This window comes from Pristis pectinata, chromosome 7 (genome assembly GCF_009764475.1).
Source record: "Pristis pectinata isolate sPriPec2 chromosome 7, sPriPec2.1.pri, whole genome shotgun sequence".
In the NCBI taxonomy this organism is placed as follows: domain Eukaryota; kingdom Metazoa; phylum Chordata; class Chondrichthyes; order Rhinopristiformes; family Pristidae; genus Pristis; species Pristis pectinata.
The window spans coordinates 1,422,742-1,444,247 of NC_067411.1; positions in this window are offsets into that span (position 1 = coordinate 1,422,742).

Genomic DNA, 21,506 nt, shown 5'->3' on the forward strand with positions numbered 1-21,506 from the left:
GAAACACACAGTGAAATACATCTTTCTGCATAGAGTTGGGGGGGCAGCCTGCAAGTGTCACCACTTGAGGGTTGTGCCGGTTGGTTCAAGAACCGAATGGTTGAAGGGAAGTCGCTGTTCCTGAACCACGAGGTGTGGAACCAAAGTCACAACTGCTGGAGGTGAGAGAAATTGGTGATCTTATTAAAGCTACCTGTGAACTTTAACAAGGCACCAGTGTTAGCTGTGGTTGAAAGAGGGAAGGTCAGTGATGAGAAGCCATGAAACACAAGTTACTATCTCCGTCTGCAGAAACAGCATCTCCCACACACAAATGCGTGGCCTGACCTGAAGAATACGTCCAGCACATGCAACTTTCATTGCAGATTCCCAGAAAATGTATCTTAGCTTTTCAGTTCCTGTTCTTCGACACTGTCCAGTAGCCCATGAGTAAGAGGGGGAAAGGACACACGTTTCCTAGCTTGGAGCACCCTCCAGTGAAAACCAGCTGACAGTGACAACGGATATCAGACAGGGTCCCTGGTGCTGCTCACTTCCCAACGAGCCCTGGGTAAGGGAAACAAAATCAGCAGCTTTCCTGCATCTAATCATTGTCCAATTGTGCTCAGGGCGTCAACTGGAATTTAATGGAAACAACAGAGTTTAGACCAAAAGACATAAGAACAGAATTAGGCCATTTGGCCCATCAGATCTGCTCCATCATTCAATCATGGCTGATTTTGTCAACCCATTTCTCCCACCTTCTCCCCGCATCCCCCTCACCAATCAAGAACCTATCAACCTCTGCCTTAAAAATACCCAATGACTTGGCCTCCACAGCCCTCTGTAGCAATGCATTCCACAGATTCACCACCCTCTGGCTGAAGAAATTCCTCCTCATCTCTGTTTTAAAGAGACGGCACTTTATTCTGAGGCTAAACTCTCCCACTGATGAAAACATCCTCTCCACGTCCACTCTGTCCAGACCTTTCAGAATCCAGTGGGTTTCAATGAGATCCCCCCTCATCCTCCTGAACTGCATCGACTACAGGCCCAGAGCCATCAAACACTCCTTGTATGTTAACCCTTTCATTCCTGGGATCATTCTTGTGAATCTCCGCTGAACCCTCACCAGGACCAGCACATCTTTTCTTAGCTACGGGGCCCAAAATTAATCACAATATTCCAAAAGCAATCTGACCAATGCCTTATAAAAGTGTTACAGTTACAGAGAAAGTGCAGTGCAGGTAGACAGTAAGTTGCAAGGTCATAACGAGGTAGATTGTGAGGTCAAGAGTCCATCTTATCGTACTCAGGAACTGTTCAATAGTCTTACAACAGCGGGATAGAAGTTGTCCTTGAGCTTGGTGGTACGTGCTTTCAGACTTTTGTATCTTCTGCCTGATGGGAGGGGGGAAGAAGAGAGAATATCGGGGGTGGGTGGGGTCTTTGATTATTCTGGTTGCTTTATCGAGACAGTGAGAGGTAAAGACAGAGTCCATGGAGGGGAGGCTGGTGTCCGTGATGCGCTGGGCTGTGTCCACAACTCTCTGCAGTTTCTTGCAGTCCTGGACAGAGCAGTTGCCGTACCAAGCCGTGATGCATCCAGATAGGAGGCTTTCTATGGTGCATCGATAAAAGTTGGTGAGAGTCAAAGAGGACGTGCCAAATTTGTTTATCTTCCTTAGGAATTAGAGGCACTGGTGTGATTTCTTGGTTGGGGAGTCTACATGGTTGGACCAGTAGAATCCACAGGAACTTGAAGCTCTCAACCCTCTCGACCTCAGCACCATTGATGTAAACAGGAGCATGTGCACCGCCCCCCTTCCTGAAGTCAATGACCAGCTCTTTTGTTGTGCTGACATTGAGGGAAAAGCTGTTGTCATGACACCACTGCTCTCTATCTGACTCATTGTTATATGAGATACGGCCCACCACGGTGGTATCATCTGCAAACTTGTAGATGGAGTTAGAGCAGAATCTGGCCACACAGTCATGAGTGTATAGGAAGTAGAGCAGAGGGCTGAGGACGCAGCCTTGTGGGGCACCAGTGTTGATGATAATCATGGCAGAGGTGTTGCTGCCTATCCTTGCTGATTGCGTCCTTACTGGTGAGCTCAGTGATCAGTGCTGGGTCCGCTCCTTTTATCATATATATTAACAATTTGGATGAGAAAGCAGGTGATATTTTGTCTACACTTCTCGCTGCCTCGGTAAAGCAGCCAACGTAATCAAAGACCCCACCATCTCTGGACATTCTCTCCTTCCCCCCTCCCATCGGGCAGAAGATACAAAAGCCTGAAAGCACGTACCACCAGGCTCAAGGACAGCTTCTATCCCGTTGTTATAAGACTATTGACCAGTTCCCTAGTACGATAAGATGGACTCTTGGCCTCAAAATCTACCTCGTTATGACCTTGCACCTTATTGTCTGCCTGCACTGCACTTTCTCTGTAACGGTAACACTTTATTCTGCATTCTGTTATTGTTTTCCCTTGTACTGCCTCGATGCACTGACGTGATGAAATGATCTGTATGGATGGCATGCAGAACAAAGATTTTCACTGTAGTTCGGTACATGTGACAATAATAAACCAATTTACATTAGTCAGTCTGTGGATGACATCAAAATTGGTGGTAATGTGAATCATGAAGGAAGTTGTCTTAAGGCTACAAAAGAGTCTGAATCAACTGAGAAAGTTGGTAAAGTTGTTCCTCTGTTTAAGAAGGGCAATAGGGATAATCCGGAAAATTATCGGCTGGTGAGCCTCAAAGAGGTGGTGAAGCTATTGGCGAGGATTCTTAGGGATAGGATTTACTCACATTTGGAAAAGCATGGGGTTGTTAGTGATAATCAGCATAGCTTTAGTGTGGGGCAGATCACGTCTTACAAACTTGATTGAGTTTTTTTTGTGGAGGTCATAGACTCACACAACACAGAAACAGGCCCTTCGGCCCAACTGGTCCATGCTGACCAAGATTCCCATCCAAACCAGTCCCATTTGCCAGCGTTTGGCCCATAACCTTCTGAACCTTTCCAATCCATGTACCTGTCCAACTGTCTTTTAAAAACTGTTCTTGTACCTGCCTCAACCACTTCCTCTGGCAGCTGATTCCACATAAATCCCACCCTTTGTGGAAAAAAGGTTCTTCTTAAATCTCTCCCCTCTCACTTTAAACCTATGTCCTCTAGTTTTTGATTCCCTGACCCAGGGAAAAAGGCTGAGTGCATTCACCCTGTCTACACCACTCATCATGTTATACACCTCTATAAGATCACCCCCCAGTCTCCTAAGGTCCAAGGATTAAAGTCCGAGCCTGTCCATCCTCTCCCTATAACTCAGTCCATCAAGTCCTGGCAACATCCTTGTAAATCTTTCTGCACACTTTCCAGTTTAATAACATCTTTCCTATAGCAGGGCGACCAAACCCAAACGCCATACTCCAAGTGCGGCCTCACCAGCATCCTGTACAACCGCACCATGACTTCCCAACTTCTATACTCAGTGCCCTGACTGACGAAGGGCAGTGTGCCAAAAGCTGCCTTCACCACCCTGTCTACCTGTGACAAGGCTTTCAGTGAACCATGTACTTGTACTCTCAGGTCCCTCTGTTCTACAGCACTCCCCAGGGCCCTGCCGTTCACTCTGAAAATCCTATCTGGATTTGACTTTCCAAGATCACAAGATCACAAGACAAGGGAGCAGAAGCAGGCCATTCGGCCCATCGAGTCTGCTCCAAGGAAAAGGGAAAAAAGAAATGGGGGGTGGAAGTCTGCTCCCTGAGCAGAAAAGAAAAACACTATTCTAACCCCAATTTCTGGCCTTATCCCCATATCCCTTGATACCCTGACTATTTAGATATCTATCTATCTCCTCCTTGAACGCCCCCACTGATCTGGCCTCCATTGCTGTACGTGACAAGGAGTTCCACAAATTCACCACCCTCTGGCTAAAGAAATTTCTCCTCATCTCTGTTTTGAAACTGTGCCCTCTAATTCTAAGATTGTGCCCTCTGGTCCTGGACTCACCCACCAAGGGAAACAGCCTAGCCACATCTACTCTATCCTTTCCTGTCAACATTTTAAATATTTCTATGAGGTCCCCTCTCATTCTTCTGTACTCCAGTGAGTACAGTCCAAGAGCCGACAAACGCTCATCATACGTAAGCCCTTTCATTCCTGGAATCATCCTCGTAAATCTCCTCTGAACCCTCTCCAACGTCAGCACATCCCTCCTAAGATGTGGGGCCCAAAACTGTGCACAATATTCCAAATGAGGCCTCACTAGTGCCCTGTAGAGCCTCATCAACACTTCCTTACTTTTATACACTCTACCTCTCGAAATGAATACCAACATAGCATTCGCTTTCTTTACCACCAATCCAACCTGGTGGTTAACCTTTAAGGTATCCTGCACGAGTACCCCCAAGTCCCTTTGTACTTCTGTACTTTGAATTTTCTCTCCTTCTAGATAATAATCTGCCCACTTATTTCTGCTTCCAAAGTGTACAATGGCACATTTCTCTACATTGAATCTCATCTGCCATTTCCTTGCCCATTCTCCTAAACTGTCTAGGTCCCTCTGCAACCTTCCTATCTCTTCAATACTCCCTACTCCTCCACCTATCTTGGTGTCATCCGCAAACTTAGCCACGAAACCATTTATTCCATCATCCAAATCATTAATGTACAAGGTAAAAAGGAGCGGTTCCAACACCGACCCTTGCGGCACACCACTAGTAACCGGTAACCAACCAGAACGGGATCATTTTATTTCCACTCTTTGCTTCCTGTCAACCAGCCAATGCTCCACCCATTCTGTTATCCTACCCGTAATTCCATGACCTCTCATCTTATTAATCAGTCTCTTGTGCAGCACCTTGTCGAAGGCCTTTTGAAAGTCTAAATACACAACATCTATCGCCTCTCCCTTATCCACCCTACCTGAGATTTCCTCAAAAAACTCCAATAGGTTGGTCAAGCAGGATCTTCCCTTCACAAAACCATGTTGGCTAGGACCTATCTTGCCTTGTACCTCTAGGTATTCCGTAACCCCATTCTTGAGGATAGATTCCAATAATTTTCCCACCACTGACGTCAGACTAATAGGTCTGTAATTTCCTTTATGTTGCCTCCCATCTTTCTTATACAACGGAACTACATTTGCGACCCTCCAGTCCTCTGGAACCGTGCCGGAGTCTATCAATTCCTGGAAAATTATCACCGATGCCTCTGCAACACCTCGCGCTTCTCTGAATTAAACTCCATTTGCCATTCCTCAGCCCACTGACCCAGCTGATCAAGATCCCCCTGTAATTTTTGATAACCACCTTCACTGTCCACTATACCAGCTATTTTAGTGTCATCTGCACACTTACTAACCATGCCTTGTACATTCTTTTCTGAATCGTTGATCTAGATGACAAACAACAATGGGCCCAGCACCGAGCCCTGAGGCACACCACTGGTCACGGGTCTCCAGTCTGAGAAACAACCTTCCACCATCACCCTCTGCCTCCCACCATCAAGCCCACTGTGTATCCAATTAACCAGCTCTCTCTGGATCACATGTGATCTAACCTGCCAGAGCAGCCCACCACGTGGATCCTTATGAAAGGCCTTTCTGAAGTACATACAAACCACATCTACTGCCCTGCCTTCATCAACTGTCTTGGTCACCTCATCAAAAAACTCAAATTCATAAGACGTGATCTCCTGCACAAAGCCATGCTGACTACCCCTAATCAACCCCTCTTTCCAGATGTGCGTATATCTTATCCCTCAGGATCCTCTCCAGTAACCTACCTCCCACAGATGTTAGACTTACTGGCCTATAGTTCCCAGGTTTTTCTTTGCAGCCCTTGTTAAATAAAGGCACAACATTCGCAACCCAGCACTGTACTGGCACCACATCCGTGGCTAACAAGCGATGAAGATGATTGATGAAAGTAGGGCAGTGGATGCTATCAACATGAACTTTAGAAAGGCATTTGACAAGGTCCCTCATGGTTGGCTGATCTAGAAGATTAAGATGCCTGGGTCCATAGTGACTTGATAGACAGGATTCAAAACTGGCTTGCCCATAGAAGACAGAGGGTAGTGGTGGAGGGGTGTGATTCTGACTGGAGGTCTGTGACCAGTGGGATCGGTGTTGGGACCTCTGTTGTTTGTTATGTATATCAATGACTTGGATGAAAATGTAGATGGGCTGATTAGTAAGTTTGTGGATGACACAAAAGTTGGTGGAGTTGTGGATAATGAGGAAGGTTGTCAAGGATTCAGTGGGATATCGACCATTTGGGAATGTGGGCAGAGAAATGGCAGATGGAGTTTAATCTGGACAAGTTGGACAGGTCCATGGATTGGAAAGGGTTAGAAGATTATGGGCCAAATGCTGGCAAATGGGACTGGCTTGGATGGGCATCTTGGTCGGCATGGATCAGTTGGGCCTGTTTCCGTGCTGTATGACTGTAACCAAGTGTGAGGTGTTGCACTTTGGGAGGTCAGTGTAGGAGGAAAGGATATAGTGAATGGCAGGACCCTTAGGAGCATTGATGTGCAGAGGGATCTTGGGGTGAAAGTCCATAGCTATCTGAAAGTGGCAACACAAGTAGACAGGATTAGTAACGAAGGCGTACGGCACGCTTGCCTTCATAAGCTGGGGCATTGAGTGTAAGAGTCAGGAAATCCTGTTGCAACCGTATAAAATATTTGGAGCACTGTGTGCAGTTCTGGTCACCCCATTACAGGAAGGATGTGGAGGTTTTGGAGACGGTGCAGAAGAGGTGCATCAGGATGCTGCCTGGATCAGAGGCTATGAGCTATAAAGAGAGGTTGGACAAACTTGGGTTGTTTTCACTGGAGCGGTGGAGGCTGAGGGGAGACCTGATAGAGGATTATAAAATTGTGAGAGGCACAGATAGGTTGTATAGTCAGAGTCTGCTCAGAGATACTAGAATACCAGAAGACATAGATTGAAGGTGAGAGGGGGAAAGTTTAAAGGAGATGCGTGGGGCAAGTTTTATTGAAATATAAACACAGAGAGGGGTGGGTGCCTGGAACACACTGCCAGGGTGGTGGTGGAGGCAGACACGATAGAGGTGTTTGAGAGGCATTAAGAAAGGCAGATGAACACACAGGGGATGGAGGGATATGGACCAGGCACAGGCAGAGGGATCAGTTTAATTTGGCACAAGAACATAAGAAGTAGGAGCAGGAGGAGGCCATCCGGCCCGTCGAGCCTGCTCCGCCATTCAATAAGATCATGGCTGACCTGGCTGTGGACTCAGATCCACCCAACTGCCTTTTCCCCATAACCATTAATTCCCCGAATGTGCAAAAATCTATCTAACTGTGTCTTAAATATATTTAATGAGGGAGCCTCTACTGCTGCCCTGGGCAGAGAATTCCACAGATTCACTACTCTCTGGGAAAAGCAATTTCTCCTCATCTCCGTCCTAAATTATTCCCCCGAATCTTGAGGCTATGTTCCCTAGTTCTAGTCTCACCGACCAGTGGAAACAACCTTCCTGCCTCTATCTTGTCTATCCTTTTCATAATTTTATTTTTCTATAAGATCCCCTCTCATTCTTCTGAATTCCAGCGAGTATAGTCCCAGACGACTAAATCTCTCATAGGCTAAACCCTCATCTCCGGAATCAACCTGGTGAACCAACCTTTTGTGATTCATGCACAAGATCTCCCAAGTCCCTCTGTACAACAGCAAGCTGCAATCTTTCACCATTTAAATAATAATCTGATCTTCTACTTTTCCTTCCAAAGTGGATGACCTCATATTTACCGACATTGTACTCCATCTGCCAGACCCTTGCCCACTCACTGAACCTCTCTATATCTCTCTGCAGACTCTCCGCATCCTCTGCACAATTTGTTTTTCCACTCAACTTAGTGTCATCAGCAAACTGAGATACGCTGCACTCGGTCCCCTCTTCCAAATCGTTAATGTACATTGTGAACAGTTGCAGGCCCAGCACCGACCCCTGCGGCACCCTGCTCACCACTGATCGCCAACAAGAGAAACACTCCTTTATCCCAACTCTCTGCCTTCTATTGGTTAACCAATCCTCTATCCGTGCTAATACATTACCCCCAGCTCCATGCATCCTTATCTTATGGATAAGTCTTTCATGCGGCACCTTATTGAACGCCTTCTGGAAATCCAGGTTTACAACATCCACCTGTTCCCCTCTATCCACTGCGCTCATTATATCCTCAAAGAACTCCAGTAAGTTTGTCAAACAGGACCTGCCCTTCCTGAATCTATGCTGTATCTGCCTGATGGAACCACTTCTATCCAGATGTCTCGCTATTCCTTCCTTAATGATAGCTTCAAGCATTTTCCCAACTACAGACGTTAAGCTAACTGGCCTATAGTTACCTGCCTTTTGCCTACATCCTTTTTCAAACAGTGGTGTGAGATTCACTGTCATCCAATCCGTCGGAACCTGCCCAGAGTCCAGAGAACTTTGGTAAATTATCACAAACGTCTCTGCTATAACTTCTGCCATTTCTTTCAGTTCCCTGGGATGCATCCCATCAGGACCAGGGGACTTGTCTACCTTTAGACCCATGAGTTTGCTCATCACTACCTCCTTAGTGACAGCGATTGTATTGAGGTCCTCACCTCCCATCGCATCCATAACAGCTCTCTTTGGCACATTAGACGTGTCCTCCACCGTGAAGACCGACACAAAATAGTCGTTCAAGGCCTCAATCATTTCCACATTACCCAATGTTAATTCCCCTTCTCGTCTTCCAAGGGACCTACATTCACTTCAGCCACCCTTTTCCGCTTTATATAATTATAAAAACTTTTACTATCTGTTTTTATATTTTGTGCTAGTTTACTTTCATAATCTACCTTCCCTTTCCTTATTGCTTGCTCAGTGGTTCTTTGTTGCTTTTTAAAGTTTTCCCAATCTTCTAGTTTCCCACTGCTCTTGGCGACTTTGTGTGCATGAGCTTTTGGCTTGATGCCTTCTTTTATTTCCTTAGTTATCCAGGGCTGGCTCTCCCCACCCTTCCTGTCTTTGCTTTTATCTGGAACATACTTTTGTTGAGCACCGTGAAAAATCTCTGAAAGTCTTCCACTGTTCCTCAGCTGTCTCACCATACAGCCTGTGTTCCCAGTCGACACTAGCGAACTCCTCCCTCATCCCACTGTAGTTTCCCTTGTTTAGGCATAATACACTGGTTTTAGATCGAACTATTGCACTCTCCATTTGTGTGAGAAATTCAATCAAATGGTCACTCTTTCCAAGAGGATCCCTACCGACAAGATTGTTAATTTTCCCTGTCTCATTGCACAGGACCAGATCTAAGAGCATTTTCCCTTGTAGGTTTACTAACATGCTGGTCAAGAAAGCTGCCACATGCATTCTGTGAAGTCCTCCTCAAGACTGCCTCGAGGTGATTGGTGGACTGAGGAGGGGTGAAGGATGACAGGCAGGTTGTTCCATGTTGGGGAGGGAGGTAAATGGCCAAATGGCCATCGACAACCCAAAAGCTTGAACACTGAGTTTCCCAATTTTATGTAACCCTTCACTCTGGTGGGAATTTACCCCTTCTCTTTCCCTCTCTCTCCTAACCTCCTCCAACCTTCCCAGTTTTGTTTCCTTTATCACTCATCCACCCCCCACCCCCACCGTTTCAGCCGATCACCCATCTTCGTCCCCCTTCTCCTGGTTCCATCCACCCACTGCACACAGTTCACCCACGGGCCTCCCCAACCTCCCCCCACAACCCAACTGGGTCTGGTTCTGCCTGCCCTACACCCCTCCCCTCGTGGTTCCCATCCTCACCTCCTTTACTTATCCTTTGTGTTCCCGCTCATCTCCCCCCAGCAGCCGTCTCCAACATTCCCCCGGTCCTCCCCCCACCTCCCTCCACCAGCCTCTCATTTTTTCCCTCTTTGTCGGTCTCCATATCCCATCTCCATCTACCCCTCCGCCCCCCCCCCCCCCCGTCGTCTCCCAACTCCATCCCACCTCCCTCCCCAACCTGGCACAACCTGCCTGTCATCCGTCACCCCTCCTCAATCCACCAATCACCTTGGGCTCCTGTCTCGCCACTCCCGCTGTAACAGGACATCTCAACTCTGGTACACACTTGTTGATCAATCATGTTACAGGTGCATGAAACCTTGGAATATTGTGTGCAGTTCTGGTCGCCATCCTATCGGAAGGATGTGATTCAGCTCAGGAGACTGCAGTGAAGATTCACACGGATGTTACCAGGTCTGGAGGGTTTGAGTCAAAAGGAGAGACCGGATAGGCTGGGTCTATTTTTCTTCGAGTGGAGGAGGCTGAGGGGTGACCTTATAGAGGTTTATAAAATCATGAGGGGCATAAATAAGATGAATTGTCTTTTCCCAGGGTAGGGGAGTCTAAAACTAGCAGCATGAAACTAGACCAATTTAAAGGGGACCCGAGGGTCAGGTTTTTCCACAGAAAAGGTGATAGGTCTATAAAACGAGCTGCCAGAGGAAGTGGTAGAGGCGGGTACAATTACAATGTTTGAAAGACATTTGGACAGGTACATGGGTAGGAAAGGTTCCGAGGGATACGGGCCAAATGCATGCAAATGGGACCAGCTTAACTTGGCACCTTGGTTGGCATGACGAGTTGGCCTGAAGAGCTGTTTCCATGCTATATTACCCCTATGACCACTGGTCACAGGCATCCAATCACAAAAACAATGCTTCTACCATCACCTCCTATTGCCAAGGCAATCTTGGATCCAATGTGCCAACTTGCCCTGGATCCCATGGGCCTCATCTTTTTGGATCAGTCTCCCATGTGGACCTTGTAGAAGGACTTGGTGAAGTCCATGTAAACCACATCTAATGCTCTGCCTTTGTTGATACCTTTTTGTTACTTTTTCAAAAAGTTTAATCAGGTTGGTCAGACAAGGTCTGCCCGAGGCAAAGTCACATTGGCTGCATCCATTCAACCTTGTCATTCAAGGTGATCATTAATGCTGTCCCTCAGCATTTTCTCCAATAACTTCCCTGCTACAGATACTAGGCTCATAGGTCTGTAATTACCTGGCTTTTTCCTGCTGAAAAGGGGGACCACTTCCAGACAACAGAAAATTCATTTGTGATCAGAGATTATTTAAAACTCTCAGTTAAAGCTCCAGTAGTTTCTTCCTTTGCCTCCCACAGCAGCCTGAGATTTATCCATCTTTAAGCCCACAAAGACAAATGTGAGTATCTTCATTTGTTGAAATTTGCCCTAGATTTTCACCCTTCCCTTCAGTAAAGTCTCCAACTATGTCGTCCATTTCCTTGGTGAATACTGATGTAAAGTATTCATTCAGGACCTCACCCATACCTTCTGGCTCCACACACAGATTGTCCCTGTTGTCCTTAATGGACCACAGAATGTAGAACATAGAACAGTACAGCACAGGAACAGACCCTTCAGCCCACCGTGTCTGTGTCAACCCAAACTAATCCCATCTCCCTGCAGATGGTCTGTATCCCTCCATTCCCTGCTTGCTCATGTGTCTGTCTAAATGCCTCTTCCACACCTGCTTCCACCACCTCCCCTGGCAGTGCGATCCGTGTGAAAAAAATGCACCTGATAAATCTGCTTTTAACTTTCCTCCTCTCACGTTAAAGCTATGCCCCTGGTATTGATCATTTCCACCCTGGGAAATAAACGCCGACTATCTACTCTATCTGTGCCCCTCATAATTTTAAATACTTCTACTAGACAGCACAGCCTCCCAGAACATCCTGACCTGTATCACAGAGGTCCGAGAAGACAGCAATGGGGAGAGTCTGCATTGGCCACTAACCCCAGAGGAGCTGACAGGCTCCATCTGTTCCTTTGACTTGAATAAAGCTCTCAGAAGTGACGGCTTTACTGGCTGAGTTGTACATACCGTCGGACTGGATGGGCCTGGACCTGCTGAAAGTGAGCAACACTGTGCTTCTGGCTGGCAACGTGTCAGAATCCATGAGGAAGAGCATCGTCACTCTCATCTGCAAGGGGGAGAAGGAAGACATCAGGAATTGGCAACCCATATCACGATTGAATGCCAATTACAAGATCCTGTCCAAGGTCATTACAAACTGGGTCAAGTCTGCTCTGGGGCAGGTGATCCACTGGACCAAGCCTGTGCTGTACCTAGCAGAAAATCTTTGACAGCCTTGCGCTGCTCTGGGATACCATCACCTATGTGCAGGACAGAGGAGTGGACACTTGCCTTATCGGCTTGGACTGGGAGCAGGCCTTCAACAGGTTACTGTACACATACATGATGGACGTTCTCTCCAAAATGGGCTTTGGGGAGGGAATCAGAAATTGGATCCAACTGCTCTACATAGCTCACCAGCGCCTCTACTTCCTCAGGAGGCTGAAGAAATTTGGTTTGTCCCCTTTGACTCTCACCAACTTTTATCGATGCACCATAGAAAGCATCCTATCTGGATGCATCACGGCTTGGTACGGCAACTGCTCTGCCCAGGACCGCAAGAAACTGCAGAGAGTTGTGGACACAGCCCAGCACATCACAGACACTAGCCTCCCCTCCTTGGACTCTGTCTTTACCTCTCATTGTCTTGGTGAAGCAGCCAATATAATCAAAGACCCCACCCATCCAGGACATTCTCTCTTCTCTCCTCTTCCATCAGGTAGAAGGTACAGGAGCCTGAGGGCACGTACCTCCAGACTTAAGGACAGCTTCTACCCCACTGTGATAAGACTATTGAATGGTTCCCTTTTACAATGAAATGGACTCTGACCTCATGATCTACCTTGTTGTGACCTTGCACCTTATTGCACCGCACTTTCTCTGTAACTGTAACACTTTACTCTGTACTGTTATTGTTTTTACCAGTACTACATCAATGCACTCTGTACTGACTCAATGTAACTGCACTGTGTAATGAATTGACCTGTACGATCAGTTTGCAAGACAAGTTTTTCACTGTACCTCGGTACAAGTGGCAATAATGAACCAATACCAATACCAATAGACATCTGTAGAGCAGTTCAAATCAAAGTGTGGGGAACAGATAGCTTCCCCATCAAGTCTGGACTAAGGCAGGATTGCCCAATCTCCTGCCTTGTTTGAGGAATCCATGAGAAAGGATGCAGGCATCAGAGAGGTGACACTTCCAGACAGTGAGGGCACCCAAATCAAACCCTCCCTGTACATGGACAACCCACGGGCAGTCCGCAGGTTGGTCAGCATCTGTGGCCAGTTTGAGTCGGCATCAGGCAAGAAGAGCAAAGTTATGCTCTTGAGCAACTGGACCAACTGGTCCTCTGTCCCCTTCAGTCAGGTCTGACAATCTGAAGGTGCTGGGCGTCTGGTTTGGATGTGATGAGGAGGAGGCAGTCACTCACCTCTTTGTGCACTGTGTATTTGCAAAGAGGGTCTGGAGAAGGATGCAAGGTGCCTTATCACAGTTCATCCCGAGCAGCTGCTTAGCAGAGGGCTCTCTGATCTATGAGCTGTTCCCGGGGTCACACACTGAGACAGACATCAAGTGCTGCTGGAAGATCATCAGCTTGGTAAAAGACACTCTTTGGTGTGCCCGAATCTTGTTGGACTTCTAGTACAAGATGTCTGTACAGGAATGCGGGAGTTCGTGCTGAGGGATGCACTGAAGGTTGGAGCAGCCAATACATTGTGGTGAAGGAAGGCAGTCTGGGGACCTTCTGCCACTGGACATTGAGGGGGTAAGTCCAGGGTAAAAGTCCCTCAAACACTTGAAGTTTGTTTCATCCCAGGAGGCCACGAGTGGCAATAAGTGTTAGGTACACAATGTGCGAACACTACCAATGTACAGAACCGTTAACACTGTGAATGTATGGACTGGGTGAAACTTTGAATGAAAAGCGGTATGCACTGCTTTATTTTGTACTTGGATGTATATATTTTTTAAGAATAATGTTTATTTTTGTAATAAAAAAGATCTATCAGGTCACCTCCTCGCCCTCCGATGCTCCAGAGAAAACAATCCAAGTTTGTCCAACCTCTCCTTATAGTGGATACCCTCTAATCCAGGCAACACCCTAATGATCCTCTTCTGCACCCTCTCCAAAGCCTCCACATCCTCCCTGTAATGCGGCAACCGGGACTATACACAATACACAAATACAGCCTAACCAAAGTCTATACAGCTGCGAAAGAAACTTCTGGAACTTTATACTCAACACCCCAACCAATGAAGGCAGGCTTGCCATAAGAGATGTGTTGAAGTTGTTAAATAATATCAAGACGGATAAATCTCCGGGGCCTGATGGGATTTTCCCCAGGCTGCTTCGAGAGGCGGGGGAGGAGATTGCTGAACCGCTGGTAAGGATCTTTGAGTCCTCGTTGTCCACGGGGATGGTGCCGGAGGATTGGAGGGTGGCGAATGTTGTCCCCTTGTTCAAAAAAAGTAGTAGGGATGGTCCAGGGAATTACAGACCGATGAGCCTTACGTCTGTGGTGGGTAAGCTGTTAGAAAGGATTCTAAGGGATAGGATCTATGAACACCTGGAGAATAATGGACTAATTAGGGACAGCCAGCATGGATTTGTGAAGGGAAGATCTTGCCTCACAAGCCCGATAGAGTTCTTTGAGGAGGTGACCTGGAAGATTGATGAGGGTAGTGCGGTGGATGTGGTCTATATGGATTTTAGTAAGGCGTTTGACAAGGTTCCTCATGGTAGGCTTCTTCAGAAGGTCAGAGGCCAAGGGATCCAGGGAAGCTTGGCTGTGTGGATTAGGAATTGGCTTGCCTGTAGAAAGCAGAGGGTTGTGGTGGAAGGAGTGCCCTCGGATTGGAAGGCAGTGACTAGTGGTGTCCCGCAGGGATCGGTTCTGGGACCTCTACTTTTTGTGATATTTATAGATGACTTAGATGAGGGGATGGAAGGCTGGGCTAGCAAGTTTGCAGACAACACTAAGATTGGCGGTGTTGTGGATAGTGTGGAGGGCTGTCAGAACTTACAGAGGGATATTGATAGGATGCAGAGCTGGGCTGACAAGTGGCAGATGGAGTTCAATCTGGAGAAGTGTGAGGTGGTACACTTTGGAAGGACAAACTCCAGGGCAGAGTACAAGGTAAATGGCAAGGTACTTGGCAGTGTAGAGGAGCAGAGGGATCTGGGGGTTCATATTCACAGTTCACTGAAAGTTGCCTCACAGGTGGAAAGAGCAGTTAAGAAGGCCAACGGGATGTTGGCTTTCATAAATCGTGGGATCGAGTTTAAGAGCCGCGAGGTGATGATGCAGTTTTACAAAACTCTAGTTAGACCACACTTAGAGTACTGTGTTCAGTTCTGGTCGCCTCATTATAGGAAGGATGTGGAGGCATTGGAGAGGGTGCAGAGGAGATTTACCAGGATGCTGCCTGGATTGGAGAGTATGGATTACGAGGAGAGACTAAGGGAGCTGGGGCTTTACTCATTGGAGAGGAGGAGGATGAGGGGAGACATGATAGAGGTGTATAAAATATTGAGAGGAATAGATAGAGTAGACAGTCAGCGCCTCCTTCCCAGGGCACCAATGCTCAAGACGAGAGGGCATGGCTTTAAGGTTACAGGTGGGAGGTTCAGGGGAGATGTCAGGGGGAGGTTTTTCACCCAGAGAGTGGTTGGTGCATGGAATACACTGCCTGGGGTGGTGGTGGAGGCAGATACATTGGACAAGTTCAAGAGTTTGTTGGATAGGCATATGGAGGAATGTGAGATAGAGGGATATGCGGGAGGAAGGGGTTAGGTAGTGTGAGGGTGGTTTGATGGACGGCACAACATGGTGGGCCAAAGGGCCTGTTTTGTGCTGTATGGTTCTATGGTTCTATGGTATAAGCCTTCTGTATCACCTACTATCTACACACCTTCAGGGAGCTATGGGCTTGCACCTCAAGATCCCTCTGCACATAATGCTTGCAAGGGTCCTGTCATTTACTCTATATTTTCCTCTTACATTTGACCTCCCAAAGTGCAACACCTCACACTTGTCGGGATTAAGCTCCATCTGCCATTCCTCTGACCTCATTTCCAACTGGTCTATACCTGCTGAATCCTTTGACAATCTTCCTTACTATCCAGAACTTTACCAGGTTTTGGGCCTACTCTCTCCCTGGTTATTCTTTTGCCCTTCATATACTTGCATGAAAGCCTTCAGATTTTCCCTAATCTGCTCTGCCAGTGATTTCTCATGACCCTTCTTTGCCTTCTTAATTTTGTTTTTAAGCACCTCCCTCTACTTTCTGTCCTCCAGTTGGGCCTCACTCAGATGAGGCTAAGGCTACTGGGGATGGTTTAAACTAGAATTGTTGGGGGGTGGGATCCATACTGGAGAGACTGGGGAAGAGGTGTTTGGCTAGGAGTAAGTACCATAGGCAGGTGATAGAGAAGGGACGTGTTCAGACAGGCTTGAGATGTGTCTACTTTAACGCAAGGAGTATTGTGAACAAGGCGGATGAGCTTAGAGCTTGGATCGATACTAGGAGCTATGATGTGGTGGCCATTACGGAGACTTGGATGGCTCCAGGGCTGGAATGGTTGATACAAGTGCCGGGTTTTAGATGTTTCAGAAAGGACAGGGAGGGAGGCAAAAGAGGTGGGGGAGTGGCACTGTTGATCAGAGATAGTGTCACGGCTGCGGAAAAGGTAGATGTTGTGGAGGGATTGTCTACGGAGTCTCTGTGGGTGGAGGTTAGGAACAGGAAGGGGTCGATAACTTTGCTGGGTGTTTTTTATAGGCCGCCCAATAGTGACAGGGTTATTGAGGAGCAGATAGGGAAGCAGATCCTGGAAAGGTGTGAGAATAACAGAGTTGTGATGGGGGATTTTAATTTCCCAAACATCGACTGGCATCTCCAGACAGTGAGGGGTTTAGATGGGGTGGAGTTTGTTAAGTGTGTTCAGGAAGGATTCTTGACACAATATGTAGATAGGCCTACAAGAGGAGAGACTGTGCTTGATTTGTAATTGGGAAATGAACCTGGTCAGGTGTCAGATCTCTCAGCGGGTGAACATTTTGGTGATAGTGATCATAATTCTATCTCCTTTCCGTTAGCACTGGAGAGAGATAGGAACAGACAGGCTAGAAAGGCGTTTACTTGGAATAAAGGGAATTATGAGGCTCTCAGGCAGGAAATTGGAAGATTGAATTGGGAACATATGTTCTCTGGGAAAAGTATGGAAGAAATGTGACAAATATTCAGGGGATATATGGGTGGAGTTCTGCATAGGCATGTTCCAATGAGGCAGGAGAGTCACGAGAGGATACAGGAACCATGGTGTACAAAGGCTGTAATAAACCTAGTCAAAAGGAAAAGAAAAGCTTACAAAAGGTACAGAGAGCTAGGTAATGTTAGAGAGTATAAGGCTAATAGGAAGGAGCTTAAGAAGGAGATTAGGAGAGCCAGAAGGGGGCATGAGAAGGCCTTGGTGGGCAGGATTAAGGAAAACCCCAAGGCGTTCTACAAGTATGTGAAGAGCAAGAGGATGAGATATGAAAGAATAGGGCCTATCAAGTGCAGCAGTGGGAAAGTGTGTATGGATCTGGAAGAAATAGCAGAGGTACTTAATGAATACTTTACATCAGTATTCACCACGGTAAAAGATCTGGGGGATTGTAGTGGGGACTTGCAGCGGCCTGAAAAGCTTGAGCATGTAGATATTAGAAAGGAGAAGGTGCTGAAACTTTTGGAATTTGCATCAAATTGGATAAGTCGCCGGGACCGGATGAGATGTACCTCAGGCTGCTGTGGGAGGCGAGGGAAGAGATTGCGGAGCCTCTGACGATGATCTTTGCATCATCAATGGAGACGGAGAGGTTCTGGAAGATTGGAGGGTTGCGGATGTTGTTCCCTTATTCAAGAAGGGGAGTAGGGATAACCCAGGGAATTATAGACCGGTGAGTCTCACCTCAGTGGTTGGTAAACTGATGGAGAAGATCCTGAGAGGCAGGATTTATGAACATTTGGAGAGCTATGATATGATTAGGAATAGTCAGCATGGCTTTGTGAAGGGCAGGTCCAGCCTTACGAGCCTGATTGAATTTTTTGAGGATGTGACTAAGCACATCGATGAAGGGAGAGCAGTAGATGTAGTGTATATGGATTTCAGCAAGGCGTTTGATAAGGTGCCCCATGCGAGGCTTAATGGAGAAGGTGAGGAGACATGGGATCCAAGGGGACATTGCAGTGTGGATCCAGAACTGGCTGGCCCACAGAAGGCAAAGAGTGGTTGTTGAAGGGTTGTATTCTGAGTGGAGGTCGGTGACCAGTCGTGTACCTCAGGGATTGTACTGGGATCCTTACTCTTTGTGATTTTTATAAATGACCTGGATGAGGAAGTGGAGGGATGGGTTAGTAAGTTTGCGGATGACACAAAGGTTGGGGGTGTTGTGGATAGTGTGGAGGGCTGTCAGAGGTTACAGAGGGACATAGATAGAATGCAAAGTTGGGCTGAGAAGTGGCAGATGCAGTTCAACCCAGATAAGTGTGAAGTGGTTCATTTTGGTAGGTCAAATATGATGGCAGAATATAGTATTAATGGTAGGACTCTTGGCAGTGTGGAGGATCAGAGGGATCTTGGGGTCCGAGTCCATAGGACGCTCAAAGCGGCTGCGCAGGTTGACTCTGTGGTTAAGAAGGCATATGGTGTATTGTCCTTCATCAATCGGGGAATTGAATTTAGGAGCCGAGAGGTATTGTTGCAGCTATATAGGACCCTGGTCAGACCCCACTTGGAGTATTGTGCTCAGTTCTGGTCACCTCACTGCAGGAAGGATGTGGAAGCCATAGAGAGGGTGCAGAGGAGATTTACAAGGATGCTGCCTGGAATGCGGAGCATGCCTTATGAAAGCAGGTTGAGGGAACTCAGCCATTTCTCCTTGGAGCGACGGAGGATGAGGGGGGACCTGAAAGAGGTATACAAGATGATGAGAGGCATTGATTGGATAGATAGTCAGAGGCTTTTCCCCAGGGCTGAAATGGTGGCCACAAGAGGACAGGTTTAAGGTGCTGGGGAGTAGCTATAGAGGAGATGTCAGGGGTAAGTTTTTTACTCAGAGAGTGGTGAGTCCATGAAATGGGCTGCCGGCAACGGTGGTGGAGGCGGATACGAAAGGGTCTTTTAAGAGACTGTTGGATAGGTACATGGAGCTGAGTAAAATAGAGGGCTATGGGTAAGCCTGGTAATTTCTAGGGTAGGGACATGTTTGGCACAGCTTTGTGGGCCGAAGGGCCTGAATTGTGCTGTAGGTTTTCTATGTTTCTATGTTGCTATCTTTGGTTCCCTACACCTGCCATGTTTCCTTCTCTCTCTTTATAACCCCCAATAACCTTCAACATCCAGGGTGTTCTGTACTTGTTACCCCTGGCTTTTACCTTTACAAGTTGCAATGGAACTCTCTGTCTCCCCTTTGGATGCATACCACTGAGCAGATGTTGACTTATCTGCAAGTAGGTTCTCCCAGTCAACCTTTGCCAGGTCCTGACATACCAATGAAATTGGCCTTCCCCCAATTTAGCACACTTATTTCTGGTCCAATCTAATCCTTTTCCATAAACTCTCTGACATAAATGGAGTTATGGTTACAACTCCTAAAATGATCCCCGATTAACACTTCCTCCGTTTGACCAGCTTCATTCCCTCGTTGGTCTATCGATAGAAAAGTTCTCTTGAACACATCTCAAATTCCACCCCCTGAACCTTTTATGCAGAGGCAATCCTAGTTAATATTTGGGAACTTAAAATCCCCAAGTACTATAACCCTATTCTCCTATCTCTGCTGATGTATCTGTTCCTCTACTTCTTGTTGACTGTCAGGAAGTCTGTAATACACCACAGCAAAGTGATTGTTGTGAATCTCTACACATACACCCTTGTTCGAGGGGCCTTCTGGGATATCCTCCCTCAATACTGAAGTAATGCAGTCATTGACTAACAGTGCAATGCCACCTCCTCTCTTCCTCCCCCCGTGTCTCACCTGAATATTCTATACTCTGAGATACTGAGTCACGGTCCTGCCCACACTTCCATCACGCCTCAGTGATGGCAACAATATAGTAATTCTCCACATACGTTGCAACTTTGAGTTCATCCACTTTACTAGTTAGACTACTTGCATTAAAATAGATGCAATTTGTCTTTGAGTTCTCCTATGTGCACTTACCCACCTGCTCTACCTACTGGGCTGACTAAATATCTCTCCTCAAGGTGACTGTTCCTCTCCATCCACGCATCTACACTGAGCCCCATCCTGCCAACTCCCCAACAGCACAAGCAAACCTCCCCACAAGGATGTTGGTCCCATTCTGGTTAAGGTGTAACCTGTCCCACTTGTACAGATCCCAACGTCCCCAGCATCAGTCCCAGGAATCCTGGAACCTAAAGCCCATCCCCTGCACCATTCCTTCAGCCACACATTCATCTGACCTACCCTTCTGTTCACATACTCACCAGCTCATGAAACCAGAAACAATTCCCTCTACTCCTACCTTGCTGCCATGTTGGGGATCCATGGTGGGCTCAGTAACATCTCCACTGCAAGTGTGTTTCACATCCTTTACACTGTCCATCCCTGGGGCAGCTATACAGGGAGGGTGTGGGGTTGGGGGGAATCTTTAAAGTCTAGGTCTTGCTTAATGTCATCTCAGAACAGGTTTGGATCAGAGGATTGATGGGTGGAAAGGACATGGTGCAAGTTAGCAGGGGACAAGGTTTCTCATCCAAGCTGTCAGCTGAAACTGGGATGAGGAGCGGGAGCAACGGACACTTGGCACATGGAACTGGATTAACATCAATGGAGACAGCCACAGGGTATCATGGTCTTGTCGTGCAGTTGGACACGTTGTGTTTATGCATTCTCAGATACGTTGTCACCAGATGGGGATGTGGTAAACCATTGTTTTGATGTGACACCTTCACGACAGCTAGCACCTTCTGGCTTCTCACAGTGCCTGAACAAAGGTGAGAGAACAGTGATCTTCTCAAAAGATCTTATGATCTCATCAAAATTAGCAACATAGCAGCACTGTGGTTGATGATGAGAAGCAGTGAAATTTGCGATACTGTTCCCATCCACAGAAACATCTCCTCTGAAATACAAACAGAAAAATGTGTCCTTACCTGCTGAATATGTTCAGGTCAGGGAGTGATCCAACTTCACTGTGCCCATGCCAACTAACGAGTACACAACCATGCTGACCCTCGACTTGGTCCCTTACCTTCTATGTCTTGGCCATTCAAGAGCTCCTATTGATGCTTCTTAATTGTTGTGGAAGTGCCTGCCTCCACTACTAAGGCAGATTCCAGTCACTCTCTCTATGAGAAATTCTTTGACCGATCCCCTCTAACCTTCCTACTCCTCACTTAAACCTATGCCCTTTGGTCATAGACTCCTCAACTACGAGGAACATTTTCTTACTGTCCACCCTATCTTTACTCCTTATATTTTGTATGTTGGTCTCAGCTGTGAGAACCCTGATGTGGAATCTACATTAGGTGGAACTAAGGAACACCAAGATACAGGAGATGTTAGT